The sequence below is a fragment of the Megachile rotundata genome, chromosome 1, assembly GCF_050947335.1.
Source record: "Megachile rotundata isolate GNS110a chromosome 1, iyMegRotu1, whole genome shotgun sequence".
Classification (NCBI taxonomy): domain Eukaryota; kingdom Metazoa; phylum Arthropoda; class Insecta; order Hymenoptera; family Megachilidae; genus Megachile; species Megachile rotundata.
The window spans coordinates 5757417-5770750 of record NC_134983.1 but is presented as its reverse complement, the minus strand read 5'-3'; the positions used below and the strand labels follow the sequence as shown (position 1 = coordinate 5770750).

Sequence of the window (13334 nt, the reverse complement as noted above, 5' to 3'; positions counted from 1 at the left end):
ATTTTGGGAATTGGGAATTTTGGGAATTGGGGATTTTGGGAATTGGGAATTTTGGGAATTCGGAATTTTGGGAATTGGGAATTTTCGGAATTGGGAGTTATGGAAACTTGAAAACTTAGAAATTTTCTGATTTGATTATTTGGGAATTCCAGAAATTTATACATTTGAGAATTTATAGACTTAGAAATTTAGAAATTTAAAAATTATGGAATTTAAGCATGTGGATATTTATGAACTTTTAAATTTGAGGATCTGTAAATTTAGAAATTGTCCAATTTGAGAATCTGGGAATTTAGAAATTTAAAAATCAGAGAGCTTACAAATTTAGGTATTTTAAAATTTAAAAATTTAGATTAGAGGAGTTGAAGATTTGGAAATACGGAATTTTGGAAATGTGAATGTTGGGAACTTGACAATTTCACTATTTAGAAATGTAAAAATGTGAAATTTGAAACGTAATCTAATCTAACTTAATGCATAAGTTTATTACTCGAATCTATTTATTATTATTTAAACTTTGGATGTAACCTAACCTAATTTCAGATAAGAATAATTAGATTAAATAATAAAATTGTGTGCCAAGTTAGGTTAAATTTTATCGCTCAAATGTCTCAATATATTTTATGCTAGTGTAAACATATTCGAGTGTTTTTTAATTAACATCGAATAAAATTTGTGATTATATTAGATTAGAAAAAGTTAAATTAGGCTTAGAGCTCAAACTAGGATCTATGTAGATTTGATTGGCGTTACGTTAAATAAGGGTTATGTTAGATAGTTATGTTAAAGTTACGTTTGCGTAGGATAAAATTAAATTGTGGTTGTGCTAGTTTAAGTTTAAGTTCAGTTATGGGTATATTAAGTTAGAATGAGATTTAATTACGGTTATATTAGGTTAAGGTTAAGTTCCGTTACTGTTAAATTAGTTTAGGGTTGCTGTGGTAAAATATTAGATCAAGGTTATATTATGGTTATATTAAGATTAGGTTATGTTTAGGTAGATTTTAACTGAAGTTTATATACTCTTGTTTATACTTTAAATGTAATCCTAATTAAAACTATTAAAATAGTTGAAATTATATGATAAAATTATGTGTTACATTCTACGTTAGCCACCTATATTCACGTTACTATGGTAGAATTTCAATATTATCAGTCTTTATCAATATTATTATCCATAACAGTAGACCTATCTTCATGCTGTTGATTCCAAAGTGGTGAGACGAAAATGCTTTTACGCGTAAATCAAAGAACCTTATAATTATTTATAAATGATTGTCCCAACAAATTATGTATTCAGTGAGTATAAAGCCAACAAACCGTTCTCCGTGGCGATTATTAAAATATTTAACTTTCCAGAACAGTGTTGCGCGTGTTCTCGTGAACTGTCTGCTCAAAAGTTCCACGAGTTTTCCGCGGATTATTGTTGCAAACTTGGAAATTTTGTGTTTTGACTCGAGCATTCTCGTGAATATTCGTGGTAATAGAGCTTCTTAGAGAAAGTTGCTCGCATTCTGTGTATACACAACAGCGTTATAAGTCCGTCAACGTGCTGTGCCCGTATATTCCTTTTCCTAGTTAAATTTTACATACCTTCATCCTGCAGGATCTAAAGTTTCCCCGGTCCATTGATCACACGAACTTGCGAAAGATTCATAGCAACCGCGATCTAACTTTCAGATTCCTGATTCAGTTGTCATTTGTTAGGCCAAGATCTGAGTTCTCCTTAGAGATATCGTTTCATATTTTACTTGTCGTCTGTCGAAAAATTACTCTGCGCAGAGTGCAAGATACGATTGAAACGGTTGAATTTTAACGAGAATAGAAATTGATTTGTCGTTCGAGTTCTACAGCCCCTGGCTATCGAATTGGGACCACTATAAATTTTTAGCATTTCACACGTTTTTCGTAAAATTACCTGCTCAAATTGTAATAATATAATTTATTACAATATTTTCGATCAAAAAGAGAGGTGTACGTATTTCTTTTAAATTAGACTAGCATATCTCATGGTCATATATAGTGGTATGAAACAGTATTCACAACTTGTTTCTTTAGTACAGTAAATAAATAATTAAATAGTATGGAAAACAAATAATGAAATAGCATTCTAATAGGTTGTTTTCATATTACTTGTATTTCATACGCCATTCAATTTTTATTTTTGTTTAATGAAACATTCGATACATTATTTATAAAATTACCCATTAGCCATTTAAGACGTTGAAAATGAAAGAATATTGAAGTACGTACCGGTTATTTATTTATCAAAATTTTTGCAATCGTTTTAGGATTATCGCGGAGCGTGTAATTTTCTTTCCAAAATAACAACCCATAAAATCTGCAAGAAGCTCCATAAAACCATCTAGTATTATTTATTTGCCCTTTGCGTTTACCATAGTAAAATGCAGGAATTAAATCAGCCCCCACTCCAGTCTTGTCTCTTCATCCCTAGAGTTCTTGCTTCTCGTTTACTTCGATCGTCGATCCAACGTCGTCTATCCTTAATAGACCATATTATCTCCTGGCTGGGAAGTCTGGGTAATTTTAAAAGTTCCCTCATATCGGCCCCATGGTGACGCCTCAGGCGCTTTCTATGGGAAATGAGAGATAAAAGCATGGTGGATCGAAAAGTGATCGTGGCAGGCGAAATGCTTCGGTTTAAACGCGAAAGCGAAGGGATTTCCGTACTACGAAAAGGATACTTTCTAGATTCAACAATCGCGAGTTTTTTTTTGTGCTTTCTCGAAGCAAATATCGCAGATCCGTTACTGTTGATGCTCTGCAAATAGAAATTGGCGGAAAATCTTGGCTTGCTGTGGTAATGGGTTCTTTATTACTTTCGACTTTTTTGAAAGAGTTGGTCAGTTTCAGTTTATCTCATATTTGACCAATATGAGATGGTCAGTTTCGAAATAGGAAATTAAACATAAAATCGTTATAAGCACTCGTAATGTGTTGATTTGGAGCTTGATGTTTGTAGATGATTGCACAAATATATTAATATATTTAATATAAGACAGAAAGTTAGATAGCTATCTAGTTTTAGATAATTATAATTTAGCTAGATGGCAACTAATTCGAGTTAAGAACTTCTATGAATAATTTGTGTAGTTATTTTCATTGAACCTTAAGTTTTATCTGTTTATTTTTCATATGATAATAAATTTCATATGTGTTTATTAATATATCACGTGTCGTATTTTGCAGTATTTTTATGTCATAAAATAATTCATAATTTATACGCTTTTATTCATAAATATCCGAATAATATTTACAGTATCATAAATATTATTCTTTAGTTTTTAAATGTATTGAATTTAAAAATTTTTTATTTTTTTATGTTAAATAAAATATTTTTATTTCATATTAATGATTTATAAATATTTTTAACATTTTGATGTACCATACCGTCGAAACAGCAGAAAATAAAACATTCAACATAAAACCATAAAGTCGCTTCTTTAGAAGTTGACGACAAATCTGCAGTATCCTTTTACTTTTATAAAAAAGCATCTGCGTTCAATGTGAATGAAAGTTTCTTTAGTAATTTACTTATTAGTTCAGTAAAACCAGCAGTGGATGTTCGTACGGATAAAATGAAAAATAGAGAGAAATGTGCTGACCGTAGCAAAGTGTTCGAAAATGGGAAATAAAAAACAATCTAAAATATCTACCGAATGTCATCTCCTCTCATTTGCATTGTATCTCGTGCACATACAAGTACTAACTGGATCGCAGTATATCATGAAAGAGAATAGAGAGGTAAAAGAAAGAACTAAAAACGTATCGTGTGCACATATGAATATACATTACTATACGTGTACCGGTAACGTTACTTGCATTTCAACATATTGCACTTTATTTAAACAACTTTTCTTGTTTCGCTTTTCTCATGACGTGACTACCAGTTGCAACGATAAGCGCGATCAAAATAATTGCATGTGTAATTTACACGAATCATTAACTATAATTTTAATTAAATTTCTGTTGAAAATTAGCAGTTGATTAATTTCAAATGTTTCATACCGATGATTGATAATTGATAAGGTTTTTTTATTTAATGATTGACAATCGACAATTAATGATTTTGATTAATAATTAATCACTCACAATTGGTGTTTTTATTCAATGATTGATAATTAAAAATTAATGTTTTTATTCAATGATCAATGATTGACGATTGATGTTTTTATTCAACAATTGATGATGGACGATACTGTTTCCACTCAGCTGTTGATTGACAATATTTCTGATTAATAACTGATAACGACTGATGTTGCTAATCATCTAATAATTGATGATTAACGTCTTTAATCAACGATTAACAATGACTTTAACCCATTAGTTATGGAAAATCTTTGGCGATTATCATTTTTCAATTATAAGCATCAATTAATCAATTAACAAATTGAAAAATTTTATTCAACTGATTTCTATTATGAACCTATACAATAAAGAGTTCATCTATTATTTTTATATTTTTCATGAATTTTGTGATTCGGTAATATTTTTCCCTAGCTGCTTGACGTATTCTTCGTGTCCTACTTTTGATATAGCAGCGATCGATCTCTGTGTGGTGTCAGTGTTAACGATTCGATCAAAGTTTGGCATAATGGAAAAATCCGGTAAGCGGGCTTCGTGTAAAAGGTGAAAAGTTGGCTGGCTGGTTGGTCGAGCGATGTGTAAGGCGGCAACATCCTTCGTCTTTCAGAAAATTTCAAATTCCCGGTAATCCACCGGGAAATTTCTTGGTGTTCTCGCGGGGATACATAGCCGCTTTCATCGGGGGGCGTTCTGTCAACGAAATGAGAGTTGGGAAACATATTAAAATACATTGGCTGTCACAGGAACAAAGTATTATATTGTTTATGTATGATGAAGACAATGTTCTATTTTCACCTTGCCTTCTCTTTTAATTCAAATGATATTTATGAGTAGTACTCTTATAAATCAGCGATGATTCAGCGATGCATTAATGCACGTTGAAGAGCCTGCTGTGCAATAATTTGACAAAAAATTGTGATACCGAATGAAATTTTCAGATTTGAAGATTTAAAAGTTCAGGAATTTTAGGAATTAGTTTTTCTAGAAAATTTAGAGATTGCTTTGGGGATTTGGTACTGTTGAATTTAGGAGCTCGGTAATTCGCGAATTTGAGAATTTGAACCTTTGGGAACTTGAAAACTTAGTCATTTGGTAGTTTGAGGATTTAGATATTATTCTACTTTAGATATTTGGGAGTTTAAGGGTTTTTAAACTTGAGAATTTGGAAATCTGAAAGTCTTGAATTTTGAAAATTTTTAGAAGTTGGATTTTTTTAAATTTGGGAGTTTGAGAACTGCGGAACTTAAAAATTTGAGCATTTAGGCAGTTTGAAATTGAGGTATTTAGGAGTTTAGTAATTTGAGAATTTAGGTATTTAGTCATCTAGAAATTCAGAGGTTCAATAATTTGATAATTTGAGAATTTGATATTTTTATTTAGTTTTGATTATAATTTTCTAAAGAAATGATGTATAAACTTTAAGGAATTTAAAAGGTCAGAAATGTATAGATTTAAAAATATAGATACTTCAAGTTTTCCTACTTTTACATTCTCTCAAATGATCAAATTTCTAAATTTTCCAATGCCACCGTTTACAAATTTACTGATTTAGAAATTGCAAGTTTATCAATTCTACAATTATGAAATTGACTACTCATCGACATCTGAAATAAAGCAGGATAACGTTTTTAATATTCTTGCGTACAAATAATATACTAATAATAAATAATATACTAATATATTCACGATTAATTTTGATCGTCAAATCCAAAGAAAAGTATTATAAATCGAATTTTGTAAAATAACAGTACTGCTAGCAAATGCAATTTATGTACATCATTGCATAAATCTTTATAATTCGTTAGGTTATTGCAAAATAAAAGGAAGAAGCCTGTAATCTTAGAAATGCTTTCAAATTAAAACGTAATTGCAATTTACTGCAGTTATATATCTCAGTTTGTAGCATCGTTGTATTCGTGTACAATGTAACAGATCATTGATTTCTGGACGTCTAAATACGTTTTCGCACACAATGCCAGATGGCAGAGAACGTGATACAATGGGCCATTTAACTAGGGTTTATCTGGGGGCAGAGAGGACCATTAATATTTCATTCGCTAATGCGAGACGTTGGTCGAGCACTCTGTGTAGCTCTCTGTTCTAACACTAATCGTGATCTAAACTGTCAAATACAAAATAACTTAGGATTTGAACATTATCAACTGAAATGTATTACTTTTGTCTTTTGCTTCGACAGAAATGCTCTTAATTATCCTAAATATTTTCTTTCAATTAGTAATTGTTTGTTTTGCATATATTAATTATGTGGTCGCTTTTAGTGAATTTTGTAAAATATTTAAAATAACGTTATTGTTAGTTTGTTGTTATTATTGTTATTTTGAATTTTAGAGATTTTTACTGTTATTTATATAAGTACGAGTAACAAATTTTATTGTTTAAGTGAATATTATCTGCCTACATATTTTAAAACAACAGATATTATTTCTATACGAATTTTTTATTTTACTATTTCAAATCGATATTTTTTTGGCATTTTATTGATTCATTATTCTGCTATTTTACCATTATATTATTGGAATATTTAAATATTACATTTCATAGATCTACTATTTTTGCTATGTTAATACGTTAGCATTTTACTATTTCATTGTTATGCCATTTCATTATTCAGTTGGACATTGTACGATTTCTCTATACGTATTATAGCTCTGATTTACTGTTCCATTATTGTATTATTATTCTCTTGATCATTTGATTATTTCTATTTTATTATTGTACTGTTTTGCTATTACAGAAAGTGATATTCTTACCACTGTTTGTAAATTAGTCTTCATAATTTTCATATTTACAAAACCATTTTTTATTCATAGGAAGTTTAATTGTTTAAATATTTAAAAAATTTGGGGCTTGAAAATCTAGAAACTCAGGATTACAGAATTCCGGACAGTCTTGAAGATTCGGGGATTTGGATACTTAAAAATGTCAGAATTTAGATATTCAAAAATCCAAAAATTTTTAAATGTGACATTTTGCATATTTAAAAATTTCAGATTGTTCATTTTATAAACTAAAAATAGAACTGAAGTTTTCAAACATGACTCCATAAATAATAATTTGTTACATATACGAATGACCTCAAAATCGCAAGATTCATGTATATCAAAAACTGAGCGTCAGTCAAATTGTTGGATGACAGATTGGAACGTTGAAATATTAACAGCAATCCAAACATGACAGTCGGACGTTGATTCGAATTTTCACAAGCTGTCCATTAATCCTGTATCTCACGTCAAGCAACACTTATTCGGTGGAGACTCAACGTAGATTAATGTCTCCTTGTGGAGGTGAACCTGGGTCCCTCAAGTCCCGCATGGCCTTTTAGACGACTCTTTCGCGAAAAGTCGTGCACGCGACGACGTAAATTTTCGGAAGTTTGCTTCGGTTAAGATTTACCGGATCCTTCGGGACCTTCGTTTCCACCATTTTCCTCCATTTACTAAAAGAGCTTCGCACTTTTCTTCTACCTTTCTTATTTTGAAAAGCTGGTCTTCTTGTAGTCACCGAAGATCAATAGGAAAATAACCTAAATTACTTGAACGATTTGTATCACTTGTTAAAATTGCTAATTTAAGTTTGGCAGGTAGAAGTAATATATTCGCTGATGTTTAGAAGGTGGATGTATATTTAATGATTACTTCTGAGTTTATGTGGTTGAAAATACAGTATTTCAGTTGCAACATCTACATCTTGGTAGGTTGCCCTAGGGAACATAGCAGTGTAGACACCTGATATGTAGAACATTCTATTTTGTGTTACAGTTACAAGAAAATGTTTTACAATTTTTCGCGTCTGCTATTTATCTCCATCGATGTAATAAAAACATAACCATTTTTTTGTTTTTCTCTTCATTGATCGCTATGAAATAATCGAAAGGCATTTTGTGCTCACGTTACAATGTTCAAAAATCTCAAAACATGGAGTTTAATAAATTCGTACATCTCTTAAAAAGAACACAATTAGAACATTTTCAATTTTACCAGTTAATTATAACAGCTGTTTTTAGCATAAAAATTGCATTTCTGAGGGCGGATATAACAAATGACTGAAAAGTGGATATGAATTTCACTGTTAAGAATTCAGTGTCAGAAAGTGACTTAAAAGTTAAAGAAGCAGGCACTTTTCTCGCAGTAAAGTTGCCAGGAGTTTAAAGTGCACACTGAAACGATAAAAGACTTAGAAAAAGACATTTCCATGACACGTTTCCGAGACGTTCGGATGTTTCGGTGCATCGACATTTGTCCCGTACTCACATTCTGTTTTATGTCACACGATCAAAGTGTTAAAGATCCCTGTATGTGCAGTTAGAAGCAAAGGTATGGGACGAAATAAGTTTTCACAAGTTTCACCGTACATCCAGCAAGGCAGTGTTAGCCGTGAAAGTTTTCCCGGGGATTTTCTGCGTGTTTCGTCCAAGGGAAACTGATGCGAGTTTCATTCGCAGGTCCACCGACTACATTCGAGATTCTCCTAGCACTCTTGGCTCGAATATCTTCTTTCGGGGTACATTTGAGACTGAAACGTTGAGTGGAAAGCGAGAAAAGTGGGAGAGAAGTGGTCGTTGAGTTGCCGGAAAAGTAGAACGTTTCGTGCTGAGTACTGCTATACACCTAGTGTCTAAATCTAGACTCTAAGATTCTAGAATCTTGCTACCCACTTTGATTTTCGCTAGTCTTGTGTGTTAACTCGTTCTCCCTCGTTTAATTGTACCAACGGGATTAATGTCTGATGCAGTATACCGTGCGTATCATAATTTTAATAATTTAGCCATTTTTATTTAAGATAAAATTATAACGCGAGATTATTTGTATATAATAGCATTTTGAAGAAATAAATATGTTTCAAAGCATATATCTGATTACCTAACTACACGGTAGTAAAAGAATAATAAAATAGAGCGATGAAATTGAACACGCTTCAAAATTTGATACTAGATCTATCAGGCAAAATAACTGGTTTCAAATTTCACATTTTATATTACAAAATTTTGTGACTGTAATTTTGTCAAAATGTAATATTTTGTTGAAATGAACATGCTCGATGTTTCAGCATTTACTTATTTATTTTTCCGCGTTGTTTACAATTTCGAAATAAATATGCATTAACATCCGTTCTGGTGTTACATCAAATTTATAATATCAATATTACAATTTTTATTTAAAATATTGTATAAGATGCACATAGAAATTAGAGAATATATTGGAGCTAGAGAGATTTAGAACTAAATTAATAAACATAGAAATATATATAGAGATTGAAGAAAAATAAAAGTTAGGTAGTATGGTAATTTGAGATATAAAAACTAAGGTAAATTTGAAAATGGTAGATGTGGAACGTGCGGACAGAATGTTTTAAATTATGAATATTTTAATTTTTCGTGTACGTATTTGCATCAAGAAATTGCTCCAACGTATCAACTTTAAAAAAAATTTGAATTCGCGTTGATACAATCATAAAATAATAATAATTTCATTTCTCTGAGAGAATGATTTTATGCCGTTGAAATTGTTGTACCATGATTATTAATCACAAAATTATATTCGTTATGGAGTATATAGCATTCATAAATGGGTTCCATTATTGCGCTTGAAATTCTATTGTCTGGCATTCATTTAGTCGTTTCCACCTTTTGAGCGAATTAATTAGCGCGAAGCGATTAAACATTACGTAGCTCGTAATCACGCTAAGCGACAAGCACTCAACCGTTGCTCCTTACAAAATCCATGAATTGCATTTTCGTGCATTTTAAGTGCTTGCTGATGTCTTTCTGTGATGTATCGGATTTAATCGACATTGAATCTCCGCAATTTCGATGCTGCAATTTAGAGTCATTAACTCGCTCAGCGCGTTTGTATAGAGTAACCCATTTCCATCTATTAATAGAAATAATCAATGCGCAAAAATTTTAATGTAAAAATGAGGTCAAATTCTTTTTAAACGAGATACTTAAATTACTATCTTATTCAGTAAAATATAAAAGCCTTCTAAATTTAATTTATCGTGAAACGTTATTGAAAATATTTTTATAGGAAAATCACTTTTATCAAATTATAAAATAATAACAATTCAGTAGTTTAACAAATATTTCATGATCTTCAATTCATTAGGATTACTATACAATTAAAATACAGTCGTCATTAGATGAATATATGTCCCATGGTACAAAAATTCTATTTTAATTTAAAAACAAATTTTTGCATTTTGAACATGTTACATTCTTAATTTATTAATTTATCCATTTTTTAAAATGATATATTCATTTCAAGTGTCATCAGTTCCAATTCTATTAATTTTTAAGAATAGTATGTTTGCAAACAATATTATAAAATAAGCTCTCGTATTACAAACTTTATAAAATAAATAAAAATGTAAAAAATGTACAAAATATTACATACACAAATATTTATTTACGGATCATCGAGTAATTGAAGAAACGGAACCTTTATAGCTAATGTGTGTTCAGCATTGTAACTATATGTAGATCTGGTTTAAGTATAAGGCACAACATGTTATGGTTAGAATTCAGTTTTAGTATGTTTCCGAAAGTTTACCAGATTGAACCGACTCCGTTGCTTTCTCTGTTTCCGCGATCTTCGCTTCACATAGAGTTTCTTGAATGAGAACGTCTTCGATCGAGTTGCATTTCTGGATCAAGAATCAAATGAGTGGGAAAATCACACAATTCCACGGAATCTTCTGGCTCGAACTGAATTGTCCCACCTATCTTGGTCGGTCTATCGGCTCCGTTGAACAGAGCACTACCCACCGCAAATTCTAGTATTGCTAACGAAACTTCACGCATCCAAGACGACGGTTTGCACAGGGAAACGAAAACTTTTCGATCCGATCGTTCTCTCCCGCTTTTGGATCGCTATTGCTTCGGTAATAGAGCAATGAAACTTTCGCTCGAATTGTTTCGACGAGGGCGAACGTTGCTCGGTTGAACATGAACGATCCCAAGACGGAAAGTTTCTTACAGTATCTCTGAGATGGTAATAAAAGCTGACGTGTAATATCGTTATTGTTTCGCAAAAATTATAATCTTAGGAACAGTTTGAACCCAAATTTAAGTGAAATTTATTTTTCATTCGATCTAATGTATAAAACTGTAGCTTATGATGAAAAAATTTGGATTTTTCATAATTTTTGACTTTTAAGTTTTTAATGAAATTTGGAAGCTTGTTCGAAATTTAATTACAGATTAATCGTTAATGAATTTCTGTATTCAATTACTGTATGTATTATTATTCTGTATAACATACGCATTCATTTATTATTATTTTGTATAATGCATACTCATTTATTATTTTATATTACATATGCATTAATTTGTTATCATTTTATGTAATATACACATTCACTTATGACTATTCTGTACAATTTACACATTAATTTATTATTTTATATCAGCATACACATTAACAATAGTTAATGGTCGATATTAAATATTACATTTAATGGTCGATGTTAAATATTACATTTTCGAGTTTTCAAATAAACCACAATTAGTGACAGCTTCGATAATCAAGCACTACTCCGAAAGACGCTTCCTATATTGCCAATCTAAAATATCTGTTCGTGTAGCTCCGTCTGTGGCAAAATAACGAGACTTTACTGTACCTGGTTTTACCTTCAAGTTAGAAAGCTTGAAGACTTTCCGACACCTTCTGTTTTTCTCCGAAGGACGAAATAGTGTTTTCGTGTTCCGGTGAGTTTGTTTCATCCCCTTTTCGAAATATCGCGATATAAGTTTTCCCCTGTTCCGACGGAAAACCTACTTTTTTTCTCAGTTTACTTCCGTCGCGTTCGTTTCTCTCTATCGCCTCGCTGATCTTTCTCCACGGACGGGCCGGGAAAAAGCGGATGCGTTTATCTCTGATGAATTTATGCTGCTTTTTACCAGCATCCAGCCAAAACTCCTCTGTCTTCCCCTTTTTCTTCGTAATCGAAAGTCTAGGCTTCATTTCTTTATGCCGGACCATTCTTGTTTATTCGTGCTTCGTGATGTGGATCGAGATTCTGAGATAAAGGAAGCCACGAGAGGCGAGGATCGCGTCCTATTCTCGTTTTTCCAAGGATTCTAAAAGCAGTAAATTTATTATCGGTGGTAGGGCTGCTTTGATGCGCTATTTTTAAAGAAATTGGATTCGTAATGCACAGGATTAATTCGGGATGAGATCCAACCGAGTCGTAATAATAGAGAGTGTCTTACGTCAGTGTATTGGATGTTGTTAATGCTTGCCTTGGGTACAAATTGTATGCTATTCTCGCTCCTTTCGTATTTCTTTTTATTCAAAAATTCTGAGGAATATGTCGTATAAATATACTACAGTTAGTAGATATATTACAATATTAACTTAGATGTAGATATACAAACTGACAAAAGATAAATGAAAAAATATCTACATAAAAACAACAAGAAGCTTTATTAATCTTGAAAGAATTTCAATTCTTGATGTACTAATTGCAAAACTTTTTACCACTTTCACTTCGACACTAATATTACAATCAAAGAATCAGACATTAAATGTTTTCTCAAATGAATATCGACAAAATCATCCAAACGATTGCAATATTTTTACCCTAGATCTATCAGTAAAAGTTTGATTAAAATCGATTAACGACTACGATATTTTCCTATGAGATTTTGAAACAAAGAAATTTATTTTTCATATGACACTGAAATTTGATTTGACCCCATGATTTGTATTTATCTTAAAAAACAAGCAATAAGTAACGAAGCTAGTATATTTCGTCTATATTATATTCAGACATTTATTTTTCAACGAAATTTTCTAGACCGTGGGAAGAAGTTATTTCACATTTGACACGGATACAGATATGACGAGCAGAAATCCCATGATCATCGTTGCGCTCGTAGTAAGTTTAGTGCATGGTCAGCATCGTTCCATTCTATATTTGATGCAACGAGAACGTTGATGGCCGAAATGTAGTTGGCATTCCGTTCGGTCAGTCACGTTCCACGTCGAGCACAAGGTATTTTCGTTGATTCCAGATCATAGAAAGAGTTTGATTGCGTTTTAAGCATTCTCGTTATCTCTCTTTGCAATTATAGGACATTTCTGTTTCAAAATATGGTCGTTTGAATAATAACATCGATTACCAGTATTCGAAATAGTTTCATACCTGACTCTAATTCTGTTCGTAGCTTCCAAAAATGACTAACACGGTTATATTACTTTTAAAAG

The 13334-nt window shown here is 31.5% G+C and overlaps 1 protein-coding gene and 1 long non-coding RNA gene across 8 annotated transcripts in view; one reads left to right on the top strand and one right to left on the bottom strand.

Moving 5' to 3' along the window:
* The window catches only part of LOC100874918 (mind bomb 1), a 488386-nt gene that overhangs the window by 21094 nt on the left and 453958 nt on the right, over nt 1-13334 (top strand). The gene's annotated exons all lie outside the window — the stretch shown is intronic.
* On the bottom strand, nt 3790-11050 carry LOC143265196 (uncharacterized). The gene is made up of 2 exons (XR_013039429.1): nt 10677-11050; nt 3790-4797 (listed from the first exon to the last, which is right to left on the bottom strand). It is a non-coding gene; the product is annotated as an uncharacterized LOC143265196 (long non-coding RNA).